The sequence below is a fragment of the Pinus tabuliformis genome, chromosome 6 (assembly GCF_031772625.1).
Source record: "Pinus tabuliformis cultivar Carrire ecotype Pingquan chromosome 6, CPIR1, whole genome shotgun sequence".
NCBI lineage: Eukaryota > Viridiplantae > Streptophyta > Pinopsida > Pinales > Pinaceae > Pinus > Pinus tabuliformis.
In genome coordinates, this window is record NC_142292.1 from 963,573,150 (window position 1) to 963,600,020 (window position 26,871).

The following is a 26,871-nucleotide window of genomic DNA, read 5'->3' on the forward strand; positions in this document are numbered from 1 at the left end:
TAGACACTACAAGAATTTTTTAATGATATTTTGATTATATCAAACCAGTATGACATCACTGGAGGCCGAAAGCAATTGAGCCTTTTTATCCAATGAATGCAACTTTTAAATCCCCAAATACCTGAATATCTTTGATGTTGAGCCACTGAAACAAGTATAAAAAACCCGAGATGCAATAATTTCTGCCCAGTTATTAGTACCCTACCACCTTAAAAACATATTTATGTTGTATGTATGGCCGTAGTACCAGCTGAGATATGTCAAAATAATAATATGGTATAAGAACTCTTATAAAGGTTCATAGTTGTGTGTATGAAAGATATATAATTTATCAGTTCTGTTGAACATATAGAAACCAGTCACAAAGTTTATAATATAGAGAAAATAAGATTGTCCTCCTGATAATCCGCAATCAAAGAAAAAGCATGTAAATTGCTTTGAAGAAAAACTGACTTTATTACATTCTTTGAAGAAAAACTGATTTTATTACATTGTTCCGAGAATTGTTGATCCTTTTGTTTAAATAGCCTTGTTGTGCCTTTGTCCATTTGATCCTTTTGTTTAAATAGCCTTGCCGTGCCTTTGTCCATTTGAATTGGATGCGGAGGAATTGTTTGGATGGCCAAAAGTGGTAGGAATCTGGGCAAAATAATTTCAAAAAATCTTGTAGATGCAGTGTTTGAATTTTATTTTTGATAGTAGAAATAGATTCAACACCATCAGTAGATTCAGCACCATCAAAAACGTCTAGGACACTTAAAATTTTGAAATTTAACAACTATAACTTGGATTTACAAAAATCTTTACCAAATATTTTCTAAATATAACCTAAATTTCCATAACAATCCAGACAATTCCTCAGCTAGATTTACCGTTCACTTAACTGCGAGAAAATTGTTATTATTTTGAGGGAGTATCTGATTTGACACATGGGAATCGTAAGTGTTTTTAGACCTTTCAACAAAAAAACCAAATTCTTGGAGACCCTTGAACGAAAAGTATTTTTGGTTCTCGACCTTGGAGACCCTTGAACTAAGAGTAGGGTTTCATTATTGGTACATCTCTAGGTTTGGGGTTATTAACATGTTTCCTCATGTCCTAGAAATACAAATTCTTAGATAAGATGAAGTAATTTTAGTTAATACTTTCAAGGTATTTTTGGTTCTGGACCTTGGAGACCCTTGAACTAAGATTAGGGTTTCATTATTGGTACATCTCTAGGTTTGGGGTTATTAACATGTTTCCTCATGTCCAAGAAATACAAATTCTTAGATAAGATAAAGTAATTTTAGTTAATACATTGGAACCAAGTAAAGTGGTAAATCTTTATTATTATTATTGTATTTTTAATTTATTTTTCTTATAAATTTATATTTTCAAGAGAAATTTTAAAATTTTGTTATATATGTAGTGCAATTAGTTAATATTTTGTTTTTAAAGTTTTATAGGTTTTAATTTTTGTTTTATTTCGATTTTTCTCATCTCTTTTTTTTTAACTCTTTAATTTCTGTTTGATATGATAATGTGATTTAATGATGATATTTTAATGACTTTTTGCTGCTTCTTTCTTCTTTTTTCTTTTTACTTGCCCTTTATATTATTTCGAAGACATTATTTAAATATTTATTTTCTTTTAAATATTTTATAATGTGATTTAATGATGATATTTTAATGACTTTTTGCTTCTTCTTTTTTCTTTTTACTTGCCCTTTATATTATTTCGAAGACAATATTTAGATATTTACGCCGTAAGGTGTTTCCCTCTGAAGTGAACTTCCCTAAAATCCACTTGTCATTCCTGTGTGCCGTTAGATTATGTGTTAGACGATTAGAAGATTGTTAATCGTTCGATCAAGGGAAGGTAGTTGAGTGGTTGCAACTATTCACGATATTTGAAACAGTTGCAAACCCTCGCCTGAATGCTTCTAGATCGGAGCCTAAAAGATTTTCCTGGGGTACCCTTTTCATCTTCTCCGCTCTTGCTTCCCATGCTGCCTAACAGACCTCTGAAACGGGCTCCATTGAATCTCTGGGGCAAATTTTATCCATGGCTTTCCTGAATGTAGAAATGAGATCCGGATCAAATAAGGTCAGAGATGAATCATCTGACGATGACTGCTACGTCCAAATGGTTTTCGTGATTGAATCTGCCGTCCAAATGGTTTTTGTGATTGAATCTGCAGGAGTTGAGGGCGAATCCGCCCCAGAGGAAGAAAAGCCATTGAGAAATCCATTGCCGTTGTCAAAATTTTTCTTCAGATTCGTGTTGGGTGTTGTTGAAGACGCCTGCGAATTTTCGTTTGCAATTTTTACGCCAGGGGTAACCTTGTGCCTTTGACTGGACCCATTCCACAGTTTGGAGCTCTTTTGCATCAGAAAAATGATGCTGACAAATTTATGTTCAATTCCTTCAACACTCTCGGATCCTCCAAAAATCAGCTCACCTTCACCAATTGCAGCCATGCTTATTATCAAAAAGGGAAAAGGTCTGAGTAAAGGCACCATAGCTGCCATTGTAGTTGGTGATTTTGCAGGGATAAGCCTCCTTTGCGCAGTTTTTATGTACCGTTACTAGGGAACAAGAAGAAAGAAGGAGTCAGAGGATGGGCCTAATACCAAGAATATCCAGTTGGATGACAATGGAGATTGTTCTTCCAATTCGGGTAGAGTTGGATGTCTCTGACTTAAAAAAGTTGATGAGAGCTCAGATGGAAGTGTCTCGGACAATGGAGATCAACAACAAGGAACTTTTGTGACATTAAATGGAGATCTTGACATGGAATTAGATAAGCTACTCAGAGCCTCTGCATATATATTGGGTGCCAGTGGTTATACTATATTGTATAAGGCAGTTCTGGAAGATGGGCTGACTTTTGCAGTAAGGCGACTTGGTGATGGTGGTTTGGAAAGGTACAAGGATTTTGAAGCAGAAGCTAAAGCAATCGGTAGGGTTAAACATCCCAACATTGTTCGCCTCCGAGCTTTCTATTGGGGTATAGAGGAAAAACTGTTGGTTTATGACTACATTCCACATGGAAGCTTGGCAAATGCCTATTATGGTGGGTTCTCTTGTTCTCTTTTTTCCATTTCATGTATATCTGTAGGAAATGTCGTTCAATTCGTTTCTGCATGGTTGTTTTTTTTTTTTTTACAAAGATAGCCCTTCAATCGCTTGCATATTATGAGTTTCTTATGGATTCCATGATCTCCTCTCTTTAGCTACTGTTGGTAATCACAAGCCTGCATATTATGAGTTCCTTATGGATTTTGCAACATGGGGTCAAAACTTTGTTGATGGCAAGCATTGCCTTTTGTGCATCGTAGATCCTACTCTTCGACCAGAGGCTGAAGGAAGGGAAGAAATATTAATGTATGTGGGGATTGCATTGAATTGTGCTTCTACTTCCCCTCAAAAGAGACCATCAATGAAGGAGGTATTGCATTTTCTAGAAAAAATGCCATCATCCACAACCGATTAACCAATTCTTTCTTCCTACGTGGCATCCTTGCTTTGACATAAGTTGGACAAAGATGAGGACTTACACCCACATTCCATATTCAACAGCTCTACTTAGACATTGACCTAACTCATATAGACACCTCTATGATTGGGACTCAGCAACAGACAAACTCTCCTGTCAACTAATCTACTTATGAAATGGCCAGAGTCTTCTTAAAAATTTCAATATTTCTATAGTTGAGGATTGTAGCAAAGCTCAGGGATCAAACTTAACTCCATGCTTATGAGGCATCTGCGTTCTCACAGTTTACTTGCAGCTCATTCTCAGTTTTAATGGGAAGGTGATATATGGTGTATTATTGTTGCAGTGGCAGGGGATGGATTTTAATTGCTGGTTGGACCAAAAGAAATTGATGCAAATCAATATTGAAAATTAGATTTATTGGTTCCGCTATAGTTTGCATATACAAAGAAGAAACTGCTCTTTTTTCAAGTTAGAATATTTATATATACATGTTCATCTCAGCAACAAATGATAATTTATCAAAACCATGAGAATGCTACACAGCTTCCTTCATAAGCCTTCTTAGGAAGACCATGAAATAAGACAAGTGACCCTGTGCTTGTATTTGTATCTTATTCTACATAACATCTTCTTACTTAGCTGGAGAACAATTAGCTGCAGTATTTATATCAGTTTCTATGGAATGTTTCTGCTGTTATATATTGAACAGGTCCATTATACCATATTCCTGGTAAGCCATATTTTATTGATGACTGCATTAATTACTTCAGTTTGGAGACTGAACACATCATAATGACTCAATTAATTACATTACAGTATTGGGATATTGTGTTGCATCATAATAGTATGGATTGAATTGATGGGAAAATTACATTGTATTGTTATTGTTTTGCATATTATGAGTTTCTTATGGATTCCACAATCTCCCCTGTTTAGCTATTGTTGGTAATCACAAGCCTGCATATAATGAGTTCCTTATGGATTCCACACTTTTCCCATGTTTAGCTACTGTTGGTAACCACTAGATATTCAATTACATTTGATCTTGAGAATTCCTTGAGCATTTGCACTAAAGCATCTTCTAACCAAGCTAATCCTTGGGACTATCTCTGCTAGATTGTTATCAACTAACCTTGGTGGCATTTGATATTATAGTGAATTTTCATTTGCTATTATTCCAAATAGTCTGCAGCCTTATTCAGAAGTATCCCACTGGCTTAGTAATTGCTCAAGTCCTTGAAATTGAAGCCATCACCAGTGAGGCTGATTTCTCCATGCCTTTTAGAATGACCGTGTATGGAACTGTAGACCTTGAAAGTCTTTTCTATATTTTCTGAAGGATACAAACACCAAGAATAAGAAAATGAAGGAAAGTGAAAGTTGCAGGTTTTTTTTGGCAAAAGCATCATAGATGTGAACGAAGGTTGTTACATCAAAGAACTAAAGAGCGATTATACAAGATCCCCATCTCTATATAAGCAAGGAGAGCTAGAATATAGAGTTTGGTTCCAACTTCAAGAAATATACCTTTGAAAGTGAAAACGAGAAGTTTAGGAATAGGTATCAACTTTCTGTGATGTGTCAAATTATTTGGGATTCTTCATCTTTGCTGCGTCATATAATAATTTATTAAAGATAACAAATCACTGAATCTTGTTCAGATTCTGTGCAGAGTCTATCCCTGTTTTCATGAAAGGAAGTTTGTTCATGGAAATGTTAAGCCAAGCAACATCCTTCTGGGCTTTGACATGGAGCCATACATAGCAGATTTTGGGCTAGAAAAGCTACTGGACACTGCCAGTGTCAAGTATAGTAGCTCTGCTATCCACCTAAGGAACCTTGAAGGTATATTTTCAGGGAGAAAATGCTCCACTGGCTCCCGCAATAGCCTGCAAACAACACCTGATTTGCTGGGCAATCCAAGCACATCCAAGAACTTTGAATCTCCTTACCAAGCCCCAGAGGCATTGAAAACTCTCAAACACAACCAAAAGTGGGATGTTTATTCCTTTGGGGTTATATTTCTGGAGATTCTTACTGGGAAGCCACCATCAGATAAGGATTTTGCAGCATGGGGTCAAAACTTTGTTGATGACAAGCATCACCTTTTGCGCATCATAGATCCTACTCTTCGACCAGAGGTTGAAGGAAGGGAAGAAATCTCAGTGTCTGTGGGGATTGCATTGAATTGTGCTTCTGCTTCCCCTCAAAAGAGACCATCAATGAAGGAGGTATTGCATTTTCTAGAAAAAAATGCCATCATCCACAACCGATTAACCAATTCTTTCTTCCTATGTAGCATCCTTGCTTTGACATAAGTTGGACAGAGATGAGGACTTACACCCACATTCCATATTCAACAACTCTACTTAGACATTGACATAACTCATATAGACACCTCTATGATTGGGACTCAACAACAGACAAACTTTGCTATCAACTCAACTGCTTATGAAATGGCCAGAGTCTTCTTAAAAATTTCAATATTTAGGCCAATAGGCCTTCCTTTGAGTGAGCTTTTCGTTTACACTTTGTTTCTATGTTTGACAGCTGGTGTTCACCTTCAACTGGCATATGGTTGACATCTGTCGTGCAACTTCATTTCTGTTTCTCCTCTTCAGCTTTCTGCTCTTCCTGTTTTCTTCCACGACCATTTCTGTTCTTCTTGTTTCCGCTTTCTGCTCTTCCTGTTCTCTTCCACGCCCTGTTGCAATAATGTTTTCGTGTTATTCCACTAACTACTGCAATAATGTGTCCCGTTTATGCTATGCAATCTGTTGTGCATGACCTACTGTGTTGTATGGATCAATTTCGAGAAAACACTGACGACACAAATTGACAGAATAGGGGGCGCAAACCCTACTTGGAACGACAAGGCCATATTCAGAGTGGAAGAGAGTTTTCTCCGCTGTGAAACCTCTGCTGTGATGATGGAGATATACTACATGGGTTGCCTCAGTGTTATAGACATTTTTGTGCCTTACAACATAAAGCATGAAATGTCAATAATCTAAGGGATCCAAAGTCCCTAAACATGTTGTTCCTACCCCTAGAGGAACAAGGTCAGCAAACCACAGCACTTCATATCAGTTCTCCACTGAAAAACACTCAGAAACAGGTCAATTTTGGATCAAAGCAGCTGCTCCAAAGGCTACCTGCGTTGCATAGCAAGTGCAACAAGGGCTACCTGCGCTGCATAGCAGGTACAACACAAGCTACCTGCACTGGGCGTACTTTGACATGTGGAGGAATCTTTTTCCCAATGTGCCAGTGCCCAGGAAGCTTCCAAAAAGGCACTTGATCATAAGATTCGCCTAATGATGAGTTAAGAGCTTCTAAAACTCCAAGTGGAAGGCAGAAACTCCGAGTGAAGGACTGAAGAACAACTGGAGTTGAAGAGGACAACAAGTCACACATCAAGCTGACTTATCTTCACTCCAAAACTCTATATAAGGATCTCATCCCATGGGATCTGGAGGCCGGAATTTAGTGCAAAGAATTGTTGTTGGTTTACCGTTGTGAGTATTGGGTGATTGCTTGAGGGAGGTGAAGAGGAGATTTCTTTCCGTCGGGAAGGTGATGCTGGATTGGACCTCTTACGGTTGTATCACCGCCTGAACCTTACTTCCTTATATTAATAAAGCATTTGAGGTTCTTCTATTCGCATGTGTTTCAATGGTGTATTGTCTTACTTGCGTATTTGATTTATGCTAATCCTTGAATCAATTATGAATGCATGCTTCTTGTAGTTTCCTTTTCTTGTCTTGTTCGCAGGATCTCGTGTAGCTGGGCCCGTGAGAAGACTTGGAGCTGGGAGCAAGCGGCAAATAGAGGAGATTGGATCGACCATTTGCGCAAGACATCGGTAAGTGGATCTCTTCCTTTCATCTCTTGCATGTCATAAAGAAGTAACTTTAGATAGCTTTGCTTCAGCTGTTGCTAAGGAACTATCACCCTTAGAGTGGGATAGGGTCATTCCGTGTTGGATACTTTTCCCCACAACAGACTGGCGACTCCGCTGGGGATTGTGTCTTGTTGGTAGCTTGTGTTTCTTGCTATTCATTTCTTAAACAAAGGGAGTACCGAATCGAACTGCATTCAAGTCCTTCGAATGCAAAGTAGAGGGCAGCTACTCTAGCCCAGTACTGGGCATGTTTATGATCTGAAGAGCTGATCCACAAGGACTCTTTGTAGCTCTTTGTGATAGTGTTCATCTTCATTTAATCATCCTCTAGAGTATACTTGACTGATAGCAACTGATTTGGCCAAAAACCGTTGATTTTTGAGCAAACTGTGACCCGGAATCTGAGAGAGGCGAGAGTTGTCTCATCAGTGCAGCTGCAACAAAGGCTACCTGCACTGCAACGCAGGTCCCGAAGGGGCTACCTGTGCTGCATCGCAGGTTGACAGTGCAACACCTGCGCTGATCCAGTTTTGCCTTGTGCAACTGGGATTCCCCACTGTCTGTTGCCCAGTTTTCAGTATTGTGTTTGCAGCCTGTTGTCAACCTGTATACCCAGCTGAAACCACTTCTCTTTGCCTTCATTCCGCCTCAGTTGTATGAAGAAACCGTGATTGTTCTTATTGTATTTCTTGCCGTCATTCACAGTTTCCCGTAGCGAAAGTGAACTAGTCTTGTTATGACCTCTTGGATCTAGACCTGTAAGAAAATGTCGTTGTGATTCTGAGAGCTAGTTTATTGCTGTTCATAGCTGCTTGAGCATTTGCTTTCGTTATATGGTTCGAATTTTAGTATTTCTTGTGTTGAAACGAGTGAATCTTAAGGTGTTCTTTTGATTATTGGACAAAAACTTGTTTGCTTTCGCTTGAAATTGAATTCGAAATTATACAACAGCTTTCTTTTTGTAATACATCAACATTAAGGAAGAAGAAAAGAAATACTTGCATTGTGCATGTGCATTTTGACAGTTTGCATGTCGATTTAGGAAAGTGCATCAGTGTGTGCTCTATGATCTGTTTGAAAAGATGATGTCTTTCTTTTCCTTCAGTAGTTAAGATTTTCATAAGTTGAAAGAATTGAAAAAGCTTGCTTATCATTCTCAGACTGCATTTAGGAGTTGTATCATACATCACGTGGTGATCCATAAAGGCAAACTGCTAAGCAAGATCAACTTAAAAAGAACTGAATTTATCTAACAACGCTTTGAAACCTAACTTGAGTCAGCAGCTGCCATTCGTGGCAACTCTGGAGTTACCCGATCTACATCGGTTGACAAACGATCCTATCACCTACGCCCCTTGGTGGCCCATGATTCCTCACAAACTTCCATCGGATATTCCTAAATTCAATGGAAATCACGTCATGACCTTTCCTCTGTGGTGTTCATCGAACACCCTAAACGATGATTCGATAAGACTTCGCCTCTTCCAGAGGACATTGACAGGTCCGGCGGCTAAATGGTATATAGAATTGCCGAGAGCCTCTTTCGACAATTTCAGCTCCTTAGCCACGACTTTCTTAACCCATTTTCAATTACCAATAAGGTATGAAACAGGAACCGAAATACTGACCAACTTCAAACAGACGATAGCTACTCACATATCTGATCATATACATGAGTGGCGTCGTCGACGTAGGATGGTGAAAACATACGTTCCTGATCAGCTATTAGCTGAATGGTTTATAAAGTCATTACTTCCAGCTATAACGGAAGATGTGGCCAAGGGGGGAGTCGTAACCGAGGAGCAAGTCATTGCTCGTGCTCAATATTTAGACTTAGTATATACTCAGTCTGGCACGCTCTACGAAAAAATACCTGATGCCCCCAGACCTGAATTTTCAATTCCTCCCCCTCCTAAATCGAATACTGACTCTCACGCCAGCAATGGCGTGACTGGCAAACGCAAAATTTCTAGTCAAAATGCAAATGAGGAACTTCTTGCCTCAGAAGTAAATGCCATGTCGACCGACAAGGGCAAACAACTGAAGCAACCAGGGGGCAAGAAGAAAAAGAAAAGGAAAGGGAAACCCCCTGACAGGGTGTCATATATGCGATGAGGATCATTGGACGAAAGATTGTCCTCATATAGCTGAAGTTAAGAAACTCTTCAAGAGTTCAAAAACCCCAGCAATATTGACTGATCCGTTTCCTAGTCCAAGACAAAATCTGGTTGCTAATCAAAATGCTTCCCGATCCCAAGTGCTTATGTTGTCCACCTCAAAGCAGCAAAATAATGCTTTGACAAGGAATAAAGATCACAGGAATCCAAAGCAATTGAACAACAAGGCAAATAAACAACCTAGTAGTTCAACAACAACTTTGACCAAAGTTGTGCCACCCATCGTTCCTAAACCAATGATAAAGTCGCCAAAGGGAGTAGTACACAAATCGACATTTAATCCTCGTGAAAAAATAACACAGGATTACAATATAATAGAGGACCTGACCCAATCGTCGTCCGCTATGTCGACACTTGAGGTAGCGCAAAAATGCACCTCCCAAGAGCAAGCTTTATTATCAGCCATAGGTGGGATTAGCCCAATGGATTCCAATCTTGTGGCCTTTGCTCATAAAGGATATGACCCTCAGATACCAGCTCAACTAGCTTTCCTTATTCAAGTGAAAGCCCTCAACAAAACTGTTCATCGAACAATTATTGATGAGGGGGCATCTACATGTCTTATGTCGATGAGTTGCTGGAAAAATTTAGGCTCACCACCCTTGTCGAAATCGTCAACGACGTTAAAAGCATTTGATGGACGATCATACACTCCATACGGGATTTTAAATAACTTGCAAGTTGAACTGGGGGGCAAAACAGTAGAAGTGGATGTGGAAGTAATCGACAGAAACCTCGATTACAACATCCTACTGGGAAGGCCTTGGATATATGCCATGGCTGCAGTTGTGTCGACCTACTTCAGGAGGATTGTATTTCCTTTTCAAGGAAAAATTACAATCGTCGACCAACAAACATTTCTCCCCAACAGTTCTCAAGTTACGGGAAGCAGCACAATGATCCATGAAAGTAATCAATCGCTCCAAAATATTGGAGTAGGTCTCCTAAAAGACCCTGCCTTAATGGGTACTTTTGCCCTACCGCCGACGAGTAATCTGGCGGAAGTAGCCACAGTGGAAACCTACAATATGAAATCTTCTATATCCAACGGATTCGGAAGATTCCTAAATATTTTGTCAGCATGGATCATCGCCCTAATAGAAATACTGTAAATACAGTGGGCTCCGAGGACGGTTCTTATCTCATGTCAACCTCGTTAAAAAATGAAACAAGGAGTCACGAGGATAGTTCTTTTACTATGTCAACCTCATAAAAAAATGAAACAAATCCCCTTTTCAAAATTCAAAGGTAAACCTTCATTCCAACCACCAAGTTGAATGCAATGAAGCTTGGGGGGCACCCTCCTTTGACATGCGTTATTATGATGCTGGGGGCATGCAAAAGAACGAGCAGTTTTGGCAAAGTTCATGCTCGTTAAAAAATTAACGCAAGAACCGAGCAGTTTTAATGCGGAAATTCATGCTCGTTAAAAAATAAACATAAGCTTGTGAGCAGGCTTTCCCCCAGAGTTCAAGCTCATTCAGAAAAAATGAACCGGTAAATAACCATTTGAGACCGTAAATTCATCAGCCATAAAAGCCTTGGTCGCGTTTGTGCACCGTCACCTCCACTTTTCATTTGGCCGATCATTCACATCCACTTGATTGTTTACCTATTTTGAGGAACAGCTGCGAAAAGTGATCCCACCTAGCCATCCTTGTAATACTGCCGTTATTGGAAAATTCCAAACTGTACCTGGAATCCGCTGCTATCCTTGTTTATCACTCGTTCCTCAAAAGAAGAGTCTCCTTTGAGCTCTTTTCACTGACTCGTAAAAAATGAAAAGTTTGCCGAGTTTTGGCCTTCCAGCTCGTTAAAAGGACCGGAAGAGCTATTCCTCCTCTAGATTTTAATCTTTTTGGACCTGAGGGATTATTGCACAAAAGGATCGAGCGCTTGTCTAGTTCGGCTCGATAAAGATATCGAACATTCATCCCTTCTGTATTGTTTTATACTTTTTCGGACTTAAGGGATTAGATGACGAAAAAGGACCCCTGGAGTCCACTTTATGTACCCTTTTCAGACTCCCTAAAAATGAAAAGGACCGAGTTGTCTTTGTCGCTGGGCTCGTTAAAAATATTAGATAGCGACAAACTTGTCTATAGACGAGAACGAGTTTCCCTATCGCTAGGCTCGTTAAAACATAGCGATGGGCTTGCCCGAAGGGCAGGTTATAGAACAAGCATATGTTATCCTCCTCAAGCTTGACAAAAATAAAGAGGTATTGGTCAGAAATGACTGGGGAAAAATTGGGAAGAACCTCAAAGCTTAATGGTAGCAAGTCGCTCTTGAACATGACACTTTTGCCTCCGTAAATATCGGGTTGGGTTATTATCATTCACCGGTCCCTTCACCATGGTCTCGCCATACCATCCATACATGGGGTAATGCTACCGATCCATCACATCAGTGTCGTTATATGTTCAAGAGATGTCATTCAGAAAGTGTCAACCGGGTCCCATCCACTACCGTACATCATCTTTCATCCTTCCATGACCGCCACCTTGAATCATATTTCACAGATCGTTTTCACCATCATCACTAGCTCCGTTTCGTGTCACTGATGTGGGATTCATTAAGGCCCTCCTTTGACGGATCACTTCTTGTCGACATCAGCTCACTATCCAAGAAGTTGATCTAGGGACACCCCCTCAGTACTTTGAAGCTTGCATGCCTCAATGGCAAGTTTCTCACTCCCGGCGATAGGTATACATTAATGACCTTCGACCAGGAGACTTTGCGTGGTGTTCGACGTCAGATCCTATATTCACACCACGTGAATTGTGCTGCAGTACCTTGAGGGTCATCATCATTATTGGTGATTCCTCTCGCGCTTGTTAACAGTTTACATTATTGACTGGTAATCAAGCGATGTCTTTCCATGTTCGACTTCAAGAAATTCTCACATGGATCGACTTGTACTAAAGTGAAGATCGGACAAGTTTGAAGACCCCGGATCTAGTTTCATCCATCCGGGCTGCGATATATATTCAGGAGATAAAAACATAGACATGTGCAGCAGATGAGCATCCTACTAAAAGGATGATAATTAAAAGCAGAGAATTATCCGTCTCTCATCAGACGATCGTCTGTTTATGTACGGCAAATGTATTTATAAAGCTGATCATGGGAAATGCCCGCATCAGCTAGATCATGAAAAGAAAGTATGAAAAGATAATGTATTGTATTGTATTTTGTTACAGGTCACCTCCCAACGATTGAATGAACTTCAGATCCTCCTAATAAAGCATTTCACCCGATAAACGACCTCATACTTTAGGGGGCAACTGTTATAGACATTTTTGTGCCTTACAGCATAAAGCATGAAATGTCAATAATCTAAGGGATCCAAAGTCCCTAAACATGTTGTTCCTACCCCTAGAGGAACAAGGTCAGCAAACCACAACACTTCATATCAGTTCTCCACTGAAAAACACTCAGAAACAGGTCAATTTTGGATCAAAGCAGCTGCTCCAAAGGCTACCTGCGTTGCATAGCAAGTGCAACAAGGGCTACCTGCGCTGCATAGCAGGTACAACACAAGCTACCTGCGCTGGGTGTACTTTGACATGTGGAGGAATCTTTTTCCCAATGTGCCAGTGCCCAGGAAGCTTCCAAAAAGGCACTTGATCATAAGATTCGCCTAATGATGAGTTAAGAGCTTCTAAAACTCCAAGTGGAAGGCAGAAACTCCGAGTGAAGGACTGAAGAACAACTGGAGTTGAAGAGGACAACAAGTCACACATCAAGCTGACTTATCTTCACTCCAAAACTCTATATAAGGATCTCATCCCATGGGATCTGGAGGCCGGAATTTAGTGCAAAGAATTGCTGTTGGTTTACCGTTGTGAGTATTGGGTGATTGCTTGAGGGAGGTGAAGAGGAGATTTCTTTCCGTCGGGAAGGTGATGCTGGATTGGACCTCTTACGGTTGTATCACCGCCTGAACCTTACTTCCTTATATTAATAAAGCATTTGAGGTTCTTCTATTTGCATGTGTTTCAATGGTGTATTGTCTTACTTGCGTATTTGATTTATGCTAATCCTTGAATCAATTATGAATGCATGCTTCTTGTAGTTTCCTTTTCTTGTCTTGTTCGCAGGATCTCGTGTAGCTGGGCCCGTGAGAAGACTTGGAGCTGGGAGCAAGCGGCAAATAGAGGAGATTGGATCGACCATTTGCGCAAGAAATCGGTAAGTGGATCTCTTCCTTTCATCTCTTGCATGTCATAAAGAAGTAACTTTAGATAGCTTTGCTTCAGCTGTTGCTTAGGAACTATCACCCTTAGAGTGGGATAGGGTCATTCCGTGTTGGATACTTTTCCCCACAACACTCAGGGATACCCTGTTAGGCACTGTGAGGGTCTTGCTTTCCACTCTCCTCAAGGGCTACGGGAGCACATATTTCAGTGGGATGAGTTTCTTGGCACTGCAGGTCCGTCGTCCTTCTGGTCGCCCACAGGGCATTCTCAACCTTGGCACCATGATTCTTGATGGAGTAGATCTTCACAGAATGAACAGATTCATCCCTGCAACTGGGGGGCTGTGGGTTTCAGAGATTTGATGGGGAATGCTGTCGAACCCAGGCCTTCGTTTGTGGGAAAATTACTATCCATTAAACCTAATAATGTTGTTGAAGCCCAAGAACAGTAATCCCGATGTTAAGACTTCAACAGTAGTGCATGCAAGGAACAGGGCAAAGATCAAGAAAAGCAAAAAGATGGTGGTGAGATGGTTGAGAAGGAGAAGAAGAAAGCTGTTGGTTGCTATCAGATTCTCATGGCCCCAAAATTGAAAAGGAATAAAGTTGGATTGAGGAATGGGGCTGCAAAAATTCATCTCAGTCCATCTGAAAGTAACATTTGTGCCAAGGAAGATCAAGATCCTGCTTTGGCTTACAACAAAGCAATAGCAATTTATGCATAGTGTTATCATCAATAATATTATTGTGCAAGAATACGTTGGTTTTCTGTTATTATATTCTTTGTGCAAGTGCCTTCAATTCCTAGTTGATTCATGAAGTGCTTATTATGGCATACATAAATATTTTGAAAATCACAAGCCACTGTGGATGAAACACTGGTTTATGTAAAAGTTTGAATAGATATATGAATCTGAAAAGGGCAAGTTCAGTGCCTTCAGTCTGCTACTTCAATATATATTCTTAGCCTATGTGGATGAAACATTGGTTTGTGTAAAAGTTTGAATAGATATGAGTCTGAATTTTGCAATGGGCATGTTCAGTGCCTTCAGTCTGCTACTTTGATAGATACTCTTAGCCACTGTGGATCACAAATTGGTTTGTTTAATATATAAGTCTCAAATGGGCAAGTTCAGTGCCTTCAGTCTGCTACTTTGATATATACTCTTAGCCACTGTGGATGAAATATTGGTTTATGTAAACATAGATATATCATATATGAGTTTGAAATGGGCAAATTTAGTGCCTTCAGTCTGCTGCTTTGATATATATAGAGTATATATATTTGTTTACAGGATGATCACTGCAGTTTTAACTTATGTCCTTCATTAATCAAATCGATCTTTCAAAGACACAATAGGCTTTCCTAATCTTGCAGAAAATGGTTCGTCCATATTAAGCCATAAGGATGAAAACCAAGCGAGATAATAATTAGCTGATGCAAGTGACTATTGTTGAAAAATATTTCTAACTCTCGTTTTACTTTGACATTATTTTATAATCAAGAAAATGTGGGAAAGAAGGCTATATTACAAGCCCATGAGATGAAGTTGGGGTAGATTTTATGGTTTGAAACTAACTCAACCGAAATTTTCTACATTGTTTTTATCAATATGAAAGCCTGAGAAGATAGGTGCAGGTGAAGCAATGGAGTTTTGAAATGGGTAGATTTTATAGTCTAACGCTAACAACCAAAATTTTCTACATTGCTTTTATCAATATGAGAGCCTGAGAAGATAGGTGCAGGTGAAGCAATGGAGTTTTGAAATGGGTAGATTTTATAATCTAAAACTAACTCAAGCAAAATTTTGTACATTGTTTTTATGAATATGAGAGCCTGAGACTATAGGTGTAGGTGAAGTAATGGAGTTTTGAAATGGAAATCACAACAATAAAATTCTAAAATGAAACAACAAATGGATCTGGTACAAATTTGTTTTTGTTTGTTCCATTATTGTTGTATCTATGAATGGGTTTTTCTGCTTCTTGGCTTCGATCATGACCATTTGGGGTGTCCTTCTGCACTGATTTCCATCTGCTTTCATCATCATGAGCTAGAGAGTCTATGATGAGTTTTGTCTTATAAGTCAGTTCTATACAATGTTCAGATTTCAAAAGATTTCATTCATGGCGTTTCTTCTCCTGTAATTTCAATCAGGGTGGTCTCTGAATATTGCGTTTCCTTGTGCAGTAAATTCACTCTACATCATGGGGGATGCTTACACACAGCTGGAGCTTAACAACATCTCAGCTCAAGATCTGAAGGAGATGCATATTTTTGGCATGATGCAGACCTACTGTGTTGTATGGATCAATTTTGAGAAAAAACTGACGACACAAATTGACAGAACAGGGGGCGCAAACCCTACTTGGAACGACAAGGCCATATTCAGAGTGGAAGAGAGTTTTCTTCGCTGTGAAACCTCTGCTATGATGATGGAGATATTGCCTCAGGGATACCCTGCTAGGCACTGTGAGGGTCTTGCTTTCCACTCTCCTCAAGGGCCGCGGGAGCACAAATTTCAGTGGGATGAGTTTCTTGGCACTGCAGGTCCGTCGTCCTTCTGGTCACCCACAGGGCATTCTCAACCTTGGCACCCTGATTCTTGATGGAGTAGATCTTCACAAAATGAACAGATTCATCCCTGCAACTGGGGGGGTTGTGGGTTTCAAAGATTTGATGGGGATCCTATCGAACCCAGGCCTTCGTTTGTGGGAAAATTACTATCCATTAAATCTAATAATGTTGTTGATGCCCAAGAACAGCGATCTTGCTGTCAAGCCTTCAACAGTAGTGCATGCAAGGAACAGGGCAAAGATCAAGAAAAGCAGAAAGATGGTGGTGAGATGGTTGAGAAGGAGAAGAAGAAAGCTATTGGCTGCTATCAGATTCTCATGGCCCCAGAATTGAAAAGGAATAAAGTTGGATTGAGGAATGGGGCTGCAAAAATTCATCTCAGTCCATCTGACAGTAACATCTGTGCCAAGGAAGATCAAGATCCTGCTTTGGCTTACAACAAAGCAATAGCAATTTATGCATAGTGTTATCATCAATAATATTATTGTGCAAGAATACGTTGGTTTTCTGTTATTATATTCTTTGTGCAAGTGCCTTCAATTCCTAGTTGATTTGTGAAGTGCTTATTATGGCATACATAAATATTTTGAAAATCACGAGCCACTATGGATGAAACACTGGTTTATGTAAAAGTTTGAATAGATATATGAATCTGAAAAGGGCAAGTTCAGTGCCTTTAGTCTGCTACTTCGATATATATTCTTAGCCTATGTGGATGAACATTGGTTTGTGTAAAAGTTTGAATAGATATGACTCTGAATTTTGCAATGGGCATGTTCAGTGCCTTCAATCTGCTACTTTGATAGATACTCTTAGCCACTGTGGATCACACATTGGTTTGTTTAAAAATTTGAATAGATATATAAGTCTCAAATGGGCAAGTTCAGTGCCTTCAGTTTGCTACTTTGATATATACTCTTAGCCACTCTGGATGAAATATTGGTTTGTGTAGACATTTGAGTAGATATATGAGTGAATTGGGCAATTTCAGTGCCTTCAATCTTTGATATATACTACTCTTAGCCATTGTGGATGAAATATTGGTTTATGTAAACATTTGAATAGATATATCATATATGAGTCTGAAATGGGCAAATTCAGTGCCTTCAATATGCTGCTTTGATATATATAGAGTATATATATTTGTTTACAGGATGATCACTACATTTTTAACTTATGTCCTTCATTAATCAAGTTGATATTTCAAAGACACAATAGGCTTTCCTAATCTTGCATAAAATGGTCTGTCCATATTAAGTCATAAGGATGAAAACCAAGCGAGATAATAATCATCTGATGCAAGTGACTATTGTTGAAAAATATTTCTAACTCTCGTTTTACTTTGACATTATTTTATAATCAAGAAAATGTGGGAAAGAAGGATATATTAGGAGCCCATTAGATGAAGTTGGGGTAGATTTTATGGTTTGAAACTAACTCAACCGAAATTTTCTACATTGTTTTTATCAATATGAAAGCCTGAGAAGATAGGTGCAAGTGAAGCAATGGAGTTTTGAAATCAATGAAGGAGATATTGCATTTTCTAGAAAAAATGCCATCATCCACAACCGATTAACCAATTCTTTCTTCCTATGTAGCATCCTTGCTTTGACATAAGTTGGACAGAGATGAGGACTTACACCAACATTCCATATTCAACAACTCTACTTAGACATTGACATAACTCATATAGACATCTCTATGATTGGGCAACAGACAAACTCTGCTCTCAACTCAGCTGCTTATGAAATGGCCAGAGTCTTCTTAAAAATTTCAATATTTCTACAGTTGAGGATTGTAGCAAAGCTCAGGGATCAAACTTAACTCCATGCTTATGAGGCATCCGCGTTCTCATAGTTTACTTGCAGCGCATTCTCAGTTTTAATGGGAAGGTGATATATGGTGTATTATTGTTGCAGTGGCAGGGGATGGATTTTAATTGCTGGTTGGACCAAAAGAAATTGATGCAAATCAATATTAACTAGTTATTGATAATTTTGCCCACTGAGTTCCCTCAGGTCGAGTATAATGCTTTCCTTGCTTATCAAAGAGTATTGATTCCTTTTCAATAGGAGTAGCATGTGAGTGTCAGTTTTATAAAGAAGATTCTTTTTATTATTAATAAAAATATAGATAGTTAGTTTCATTTTAAAGGGTTATAAATATGAGTTATAAATACAAGACTTAAAAGGTTGTAAATATTTCAAGGGTTGTAAATATGAGTTATTAATTGTTTTTACTCAAAACCTGATAAATAGCAATTTAGCAATTTCTTTTTAATTGAGTGACTCAAATTCATGTTTCTTTAGGTTGAAGGTAAACCCACTAAACTGGAAAAAATTGTGATTCCAATAATTAGAGGGATTGTCATCATGGGGTGATAAGAAATTTAATATTCCAAGAAGAGGAGGTAGTAGTAGATTCTAAATAAATTAGCAATGCAACAACATAAATGTTTGCAACAAATTTAGAGAGATCCACCTTGTTGAATAATGCACACACTACATGGATAATGGATTTCTGCACTTTATGCCTTACGGTGTTTTCTTTGCAACATCTGATGCAAATGCTAGTTTAACCAATTTCACAAAAAAATCATAGACTATGATTTGCAAGTGAATGATACCTTTTATTGTAGTTATGCATGACTTGGATGACCTCATAATTCGTGGATGAAGAAAAAATGTGCACTAAATGCATGGAAGAAAGGGAAAAAGCTCTGTCAAAATGAAGACAATTCAGAGGTTCAAAAATCCTCATTTTATTTGTCTAAATAGAACCAAAAGAACTTAGTTTATAGAACACTGAACTTAGTTTATAGAACATTGCCTCCTTTGGGGATTAAGTGCCACCATAAGGAAGTTATGCCCTTCTTCAAACCCTATCAAGGATGTTGCAAATGTAAAACTTTGATTGCATTCTTTTATAAATTCAGAACAACTCACCATATTTTCTCATACTTACTTTTTATAACAATGAAAACCATCATTGGTATCCAACTTATATACATCCTATGCTTTTAAATGTCTTTGTAAAAGGATTTTTGTTGGTAAAGATAACATAACCATAAATCCATCTATACACTCTACAATGTATCTTGAATATATGAATGGCATAGTAAAATATGATATATGGCTATTTTGATTAAGTTATTCACTAATGAAGTAGTTGTCTTCATTATAGAGCAAAGGAACCATAAATATGAATTCCTATCTGGAAATTTGATTGCATTGTGATAAGAAAGAATGATTTTTTATAATATTATTATGTTGTTTACAAATAATTTTAAATTGTGGTATCACTGATAACGAGAGCAAAGAAAAATCAACTCCAAAATTTCAAAGGGTAGACAACTCAAAATGGTTGGATCCATGATCATATGAAATATCCTAGCACCAAAAAATACATGCAAAATTAATAAAACTATTTTTTAATAAAAAAATTTAATGTTAAATGTTAAATAAAATCATAACTAGTAGAGCCATAGAATTATGACTAATAAAGCCATCAATTTCAATAAAAGATGGGTTTCAATATATTAGTATAAACAATTTCAACTATTGCTATCGGTTTCAATATGTATATTGCATTTTTGAAATGCCATTTTTATTAAACTAATATCAAATTTGTAAATGTCATTTGTATTAAACTATGCATTCATATGTAAATGTTGTTTATATTAAAATACTATAGTTATATGGTTATTTGTATCTGGTTTAATATATATTATTAAAGTAAATTCTGGTTCAATATGTATTTCATTTAAGTTATATTTACGTTGTTTGTATTACAATATTATAGTTATATGGTTGTATCTATTGGGTTCAATATATTTAAACTATAATTATTAGTTTGTATATGTAGATTTTAATATAAAAACCAAGTTTAATACATGTATACATGTTTCAAACCCATCCTCACATGTTTTAAACTAGTTTTAAAATGACCTCATGGATTTCAATAAAAAAAATGGGTTTAAACTATGGTTTCAAATATATATTAAACATTTACCCCTAATGGGGTGGATGATTGTTGGGAAGGGGTACTCAAAGAAAGTGCACTCCACCACACTGAATCCCATGAAAAATAAGGAAGGGAATGACATGGCATGACCCACCCCCCTCCCCATATACTATACATGCAAAATTATTCCCGTTAAATGACTAGACCCTTAAAGGAATTCCAAACCTTTCTTCTAGATTGCATGCAACGACATGGCGTGTGGATGAGTAGTTGGTTGCAGATGTGATTCACAAGATATCTTGCAATCCTATTTATCAGTCTCCAAGATGGAAACCATGTAAAGGAGCGGCAATCGTCAATTGCATTTTTTGGGTGGGCAAGGAAAGTGAAGAGTTTCCATGTAATTAAACTTCCATATAGTCTTATTCTCGCTATTCTGATAGTCTTGGGTTCAACTCGTTATGAGAAGGCAATCATCTCTCAAGAAATCTTAGAATTGATGAAGTTGTTCTAGGAATTTATATCACCAAGGATGGCCTAGAGCTTCCTGCAGTTGATCCTCATTGAGGCGAACTCACAACTCATCACCCACCCTCTGTTCAGACTTCATTTCAAGGTAATTCTCCATATTTGGCCTCTCACACATGGTTTATTTGTTTCAGTCAATTGGAAGGATTTTCCAAGTTCTCATAATTTCTCTTAAATATAGCCTCTGGTGTGCCTAGTTGTTGGTGTGTTCATTGATATTTTGTCCCTTCGAGCTTTAACCAATTTATTTGTTGGTGCATTGTTTGTGTCCTCCTTATAATATCATCCCTCTTATGGTGTGGGGGCTACTCTATTGGATGGGTGCGACCTTTCCCCCCCTCCCCAACGTATTTAGGTGGTGGTTTTTGTTTAGTGGTCAGGAATGGAGTGTCATTCCTCAAGGGGGTTGGTACTTTCTAACAGTCTGAATGAAAACTATGTGTGTGGATTCACAGAGACGGTGCCTTGGGTGCCCTTCTGGCAACCATGTTGTTTGGCTTGTTGCATAGGACATTTTGTCGAGGCAAAGGGGTTATTGTTGCCGCACAGGGGGGAGTGGGGTAGTCTAGATGCGGCCAATCTAGATGGTCTCGCGTAGAGACTCTAGCTCATGAGGCGACCACTATCTTCAAGGTTGTGACCCCGCCTTGCACCCAAGATGATACCTAAGTCACCACATTCATGTTTGTGTTCGAGTTCGACATCTTTCAAGTTCGAATAAAGTTCAACACTATAAATAAATTGACAATAAAGTTCCACATTAAGTTTAAAATACTAGAAAATTGAATATATATATATATATATATATATATATATATATATATATATAATGTGTATGCCCCATATTTTTTATGACTTTTAGGAGACCACTAGTAATAAAACCAAGAACGCAAGTCATATCAGTAAACACTACATTGAATAAATATAGTGCACTGGGCACATTGAAAATGAACACTAGAAAAATTCCAATTAGGACTAGGTCTAATGCACCTTGACATTTGGAAGCTCAAGTATATGAATAAACAAAAAAAACATTAGCTAGAGCATGAACATGAATAAAAATTCTTTAGAGCATTTGTCCTCTCTTCATCTCCATGTTTCATGTAAGGGCTTAGAATAAATAATTTCCCATTCTTAATTTAATTTCAAGAAGATGTCAAACTTATAAATTATAAAAAAATGATTATATTCAATTATTGAGTCTAGATAGTTGGTCACTGCTACCAACCCTGTGATAGTTTTAATACAACGGTAGGCAAAACCTCGATGTCAACTCAATACAAGTAATTGAGGTATCATGTCTTTGTTCGTAAAGGATTTGGGTCCTAGCTCACAAGTCCCGAACTTCTAAAGAATTTGTTTGCCTGTGACTATACATAATCAAGTTCAGATCACCAAAAACTTCATTGCACTCTGAGAAGCCAAGCACATTCTATAGCCTCGATGAAGGTGGGTTGATTTGTTAACTTTTTGTATGTGTCCCTGCATGCATAACAATACATTAAATCTAGACCAACATTGGCTGAATTGAAAACAAACACTAGCACAAAGGGCTGGTGTTATATGTTGTTTGCTTTTACGTTTTCAAAGAATTACAATTGCAAGCTAAGTAACCTTGCGTAACGCATTTTCCATTGTTGTGCGTTGTGGTCGAGAGTGGAGAGTGAGGTTGCCAGTGCGCAAATCGTGGTGTGGATTTAGGTTTTTTATTTTTACTTTTTAATTACAAACTGCCCATATTTCCCCGAACATGAAGTTGAACTTAATCAATTTCAACGCAATTTTTTTTGTTCATGTTTGAATTCATGTTGGAGTTAAGCTTGCGGTTCATGTTCGTGTTCACCTTGGTGTTAAACGAACTGAGACAAAAAAAATCGACAGACGTGAAAGTTTGGTGAACTTCGAACTTCAAGAATTTTGTTCTCCGAACACGGTAATTAGGCTAATATTCGTAGATTGGAACAAGTTTTCCATGGAGAAGGACAATATTTCTTAGATTCTAACCTCGTTGGAGAAGTTTCGCATTGATTCCCAGATCCAGGAAACACTAGTGGGATCTATTTTTCCAACTCGTTTTATTTGGTTGCAAAGCAGAAGACACATCGTTAACCCATCATATGGAAGAGTTTCTTTGTTATGTTGTTTTATTTGGTTGCAAAGCCGAAGACATATTGTTAACCCATGATAGGGAAGACGTCTGTACACGAGCTCTGATAGCCAAAACATAAGAGTATGGAGACACAAATTTCCCACAACATAGTTGTCTCAAGTCTAGGTCTGGCAACATCAAGACTCTGCTATCATGAACATCAAAACTGTAAAGATAGATTACACTTGAGTTGTGACATGAGGTTATGAGTTTTGATTTATGGACTTGGTTATTGGCCATGAAATTCAAGTTCAGATTTTTGATAGAGTTTGGACAAGTTTCGCCATTAAATTTGTCTATATACATTTTTGATATGTACAAATATATTAAGTTAAAAATGAAATATGAGATAAAATTGTGAGAAATCAACATCAACAAAAAAAAATGTTATCACAAATATAAAAACTGCAAAAATAAATTACACACTTGAGTTGTGACACCAAAATATAAATTTTGATTTATAGACTTGATTATTGAGCAATGAATTTGATGAAGTTTACCAAACCTTAAAATCTTTTTAAAATTTACCAAAATTCCAAACCTCAAAAAATATGAAGTTCAACCAACCTTGTGACATAGCCCTTGGTAACCCACAAAAGTAAACATTCTAGTCCCGTGACCTGCGTTGCGTGTGATCCAAACGACGATTTGATGTACTCGAGGTCGTCGGATAAGAGCGCGAAGGTGTGGAATGTGTGAGAGTCCAAGTGTATCGAGATTATCGAAGCCCACACCGATTCTGTTAATGTCGTCGTCATGCGACACGACAGGCTTCTCTTCACCGGATCTGAAGGCGGCACGGTGAAGGTATGGAGGCGCCCAGGTCGTGGCTAATAGAAGCGCCCCTTAGCCCGGATTGCTCGATCGCTCTGTACGCGGGATGTTACGACGGATATATTCATTATTGGGAGTAAGAACACCGAATATTACGTTACTCGGGCTTTCTACGATGCCATCTTCACTTTGTTCTTTGTTTGTTAACTTTTTTCCGGTTTGTAAGTACATTTATTTGCATTTTGTTATTATTTATTTTTTTAATGTAAATATTGGTTTAAATTTAAAAAAAAAAAAATTAGTTTCGTTTTTTTATTAAATTTAATGATAAAAAATTATTTTACAAATATTTTAAAATTATGGAGAAAAATAAGAAATAATTATTTACATAATTCAAATACTACAATAAAATTTTCAAATTTATGATCGAATTAAATATTTGAAAAATAATTTTTATAATAATATTAAAAAATAAATATTTATTTTTCACACTTAAACTTTATAAGTTATAAATTATATTGGCCAATACTTCTAATTTTTTATAAACTTTACAAACTAAAAGTTTATATTTAGATGTTATAAAAAATAACACTAAAATGAGGAATAAAACATTAATACTAAACTTTATTCTGAAATTCTATAACCTTTATTTTATGATTAGATGGTATAAAACATAACACTAAAATTACCAATAAAACATTAATACTAAACTTTATTCTAAAATTCTTATAAACTTTATTGTATAATTACATTGTATAAAAGAATAAAAATACCAATAAGCCATTAACGATTGTTTATTTTTATCAGTCAAATATTCCCTCCTATCCTACTTGTAAACCAACAATCCAATGCAACTGGTTAAACATTACTACTTGAAGGACGATTATTTTCCCAGCAGCTTCATCAATCAGAGTCGTCGCCTGAAACAGAACCATACCTCTCTCCAATCTTGGTGAACCACTTGTACACTTCATACATGGACGGCCTTGTTAAACTTCATTAAGTTCTTTACCAAGTGCTGCCTACAATTGTGGAAGCCAACTACAGTTTACCAACTTCTGCCTATAATTGTGGAAGCCAACTGCAGTCTTTCCTTAATTTCTGGAAACCAACTGCAGTAATTTCCTTAAATTAAGGAAATCAACTGCAGTTAATTAATTTTCTTGTTGGGAGCTTCTGAAGTGGTCCATTACTCCATCTGGAGTTCTCTACCTTGATCTGTGGAACACCTGACACATAGCCATCAGAAGCTTGATGGAAGCTTGGCTATAAATTTATCTGTTTGGTCCCCAAGCTAGCATCTCAATCCCCTTCAGTTTTTTACACCATCTAGCTGAGAGAGCAGAGCTTGGAAGTGCCTTCAGACTTTCTGCATTCTTTTCTTTTTCTTGGATAGAAGCTGGAGCGTTGTTTTCAGTAAAGAAGCAAGTGGACTGTGGTTTGCATCAAGAACGTCACCAATGGCTGGAGGTAATTTATATTTCTGGGCATTAAGTTTTACGATTCTTTAAGTTTTTCCGCATATAGAATCGTTGCTAAAAGCTAACATTTGGTATCGGAGCGTAACATTTATCTCTGCCTTGGTGTGTTCTGCTTACCAAAATTATGTTGTTATGATAACGAAAATCACAGTCCATGCCCCGAGAAATTTGTTTTCTCGCCCCTCGAAAATTCGAATTCAGTCGCTTTTAAACGAATGGCTTTTTCTTGTTAGAAAATATCGTATTTGTCATTAGATTTTTTCGCCATTAGGCAGTACAGCAGGTGGTATTCTCAGGCATGGGGAACTGCCATTTTGGCCGGTGTTTCCTTCTTCGCACTCGGCTGGTTCATCAAAGAAACCCAACCCCCCTCTTGATTACTTATCATTCAAAAGTGCGTGTATGTACAGGTCAGTTCAAATTTATTTTATTGCTTCGTTTTGTTTCTCGATGCCAAAGTTGAATTAAGGGGTTCAGGGAATGTATGTATAAAGCAAAATATGGTTTAATGGGTTCTCCTGTAACAACAAATTGAGCGAGATGTATTGGTCGGTTGTTTAATGAACCCATATCCCCTTATCATTTACAAGCTATCAATTGACTGAATGTACAGACATAGCAATTAAGGGCTTAGCTATATGGCTTTATCCTTTCCACGCTAACGCTTGAATGAATGGACAAAAGTAGCACGTAAGGGTTTAACTGTGTGGCTTTATTCCATTCTTAGGGTATCGCAAGATTTTTTTATTTTGAGCCTCGGATATGGTGAAAATTATCAGACTTGTTTTATTCTCAACTGAAACGCCAATGCTTTGAAGAGTTGGTCCTTAAAAGCCTTACTGGGTGCTGACTGAAAGTCTTAATGATCATTACCATGGCACATTGGTTGGCATGTTTAATATAGAGTGTTGAGGTCACGGGGTCAAGCCTGTGGGCTTCCCCCATTTGGATCTATTTGTATCGTTTAATTTAACGTTATATGGTTATGTCGTTTAATTCAAATGGATCGCATATGGTTATAACCATATGTATATATGGTTACATATATATTGGCATGTTTGACTCCCCCACATCAACTAAACCATTTAAACCTTGACCAACCTGTCCACGTGTTCAAGCCTACTTTGCAGGTTGACTAAGCCACTTATTGCTTTTAATTTCCCGCTGCTTGTGGTTTTACTCATAGAAAATCAACCTCCTCAAAAGGTTCCGATACAATTGTTGGGAGGTGTTAGATGGTAAAAGCCTACAAGTTTGCCCATGTGTCCAGAGGGCAGGGCCTCCTTTATGGGCATCAGGCCCGTGTATTTTAATATGCGTGCTTTTATTTGATATGTGGTCTGGTCAACAAATCTTGCTAGATTAATTTTTGGAAATAGTTGGGAATTTTATCAACAATGCAAAGTAAATTTTATAATTGATTACATATTTATTGTAAAATTTACGCTGAACTTACATTTATAATAATGAACATTTGTAATTAAAGAAGAAATAAGAAATGGTTTATTTCTCATTTGGGCATTCAGTTTTTGATTCTATGTTTATTTCGCATGAAGTTCAGATTTAGCGTTGTTGAAATTTAATTTTAATTTTATTTATCTTGTGAGCAAAATAGCTTGTTTGCTGGTCTA

The 26,871-nt window shown here is 37.6% G+C and overlaps 1 pseudogene; it reads left to right on the forward strand.

Annotated features, from left to right (window-relative positions):
* The first annotated feature begins 2,380 nt into the window (after positions 1–2,380).
* LOC149262171 (putative LRR receptor-like serine/threonine-protein kinase At4g37250) lies at positions 2,381–5,803 on the forward strand (annotated as a pseudogene).
* Positions 5,804–26,871: the final 21,068 nt, after the last annotated feature.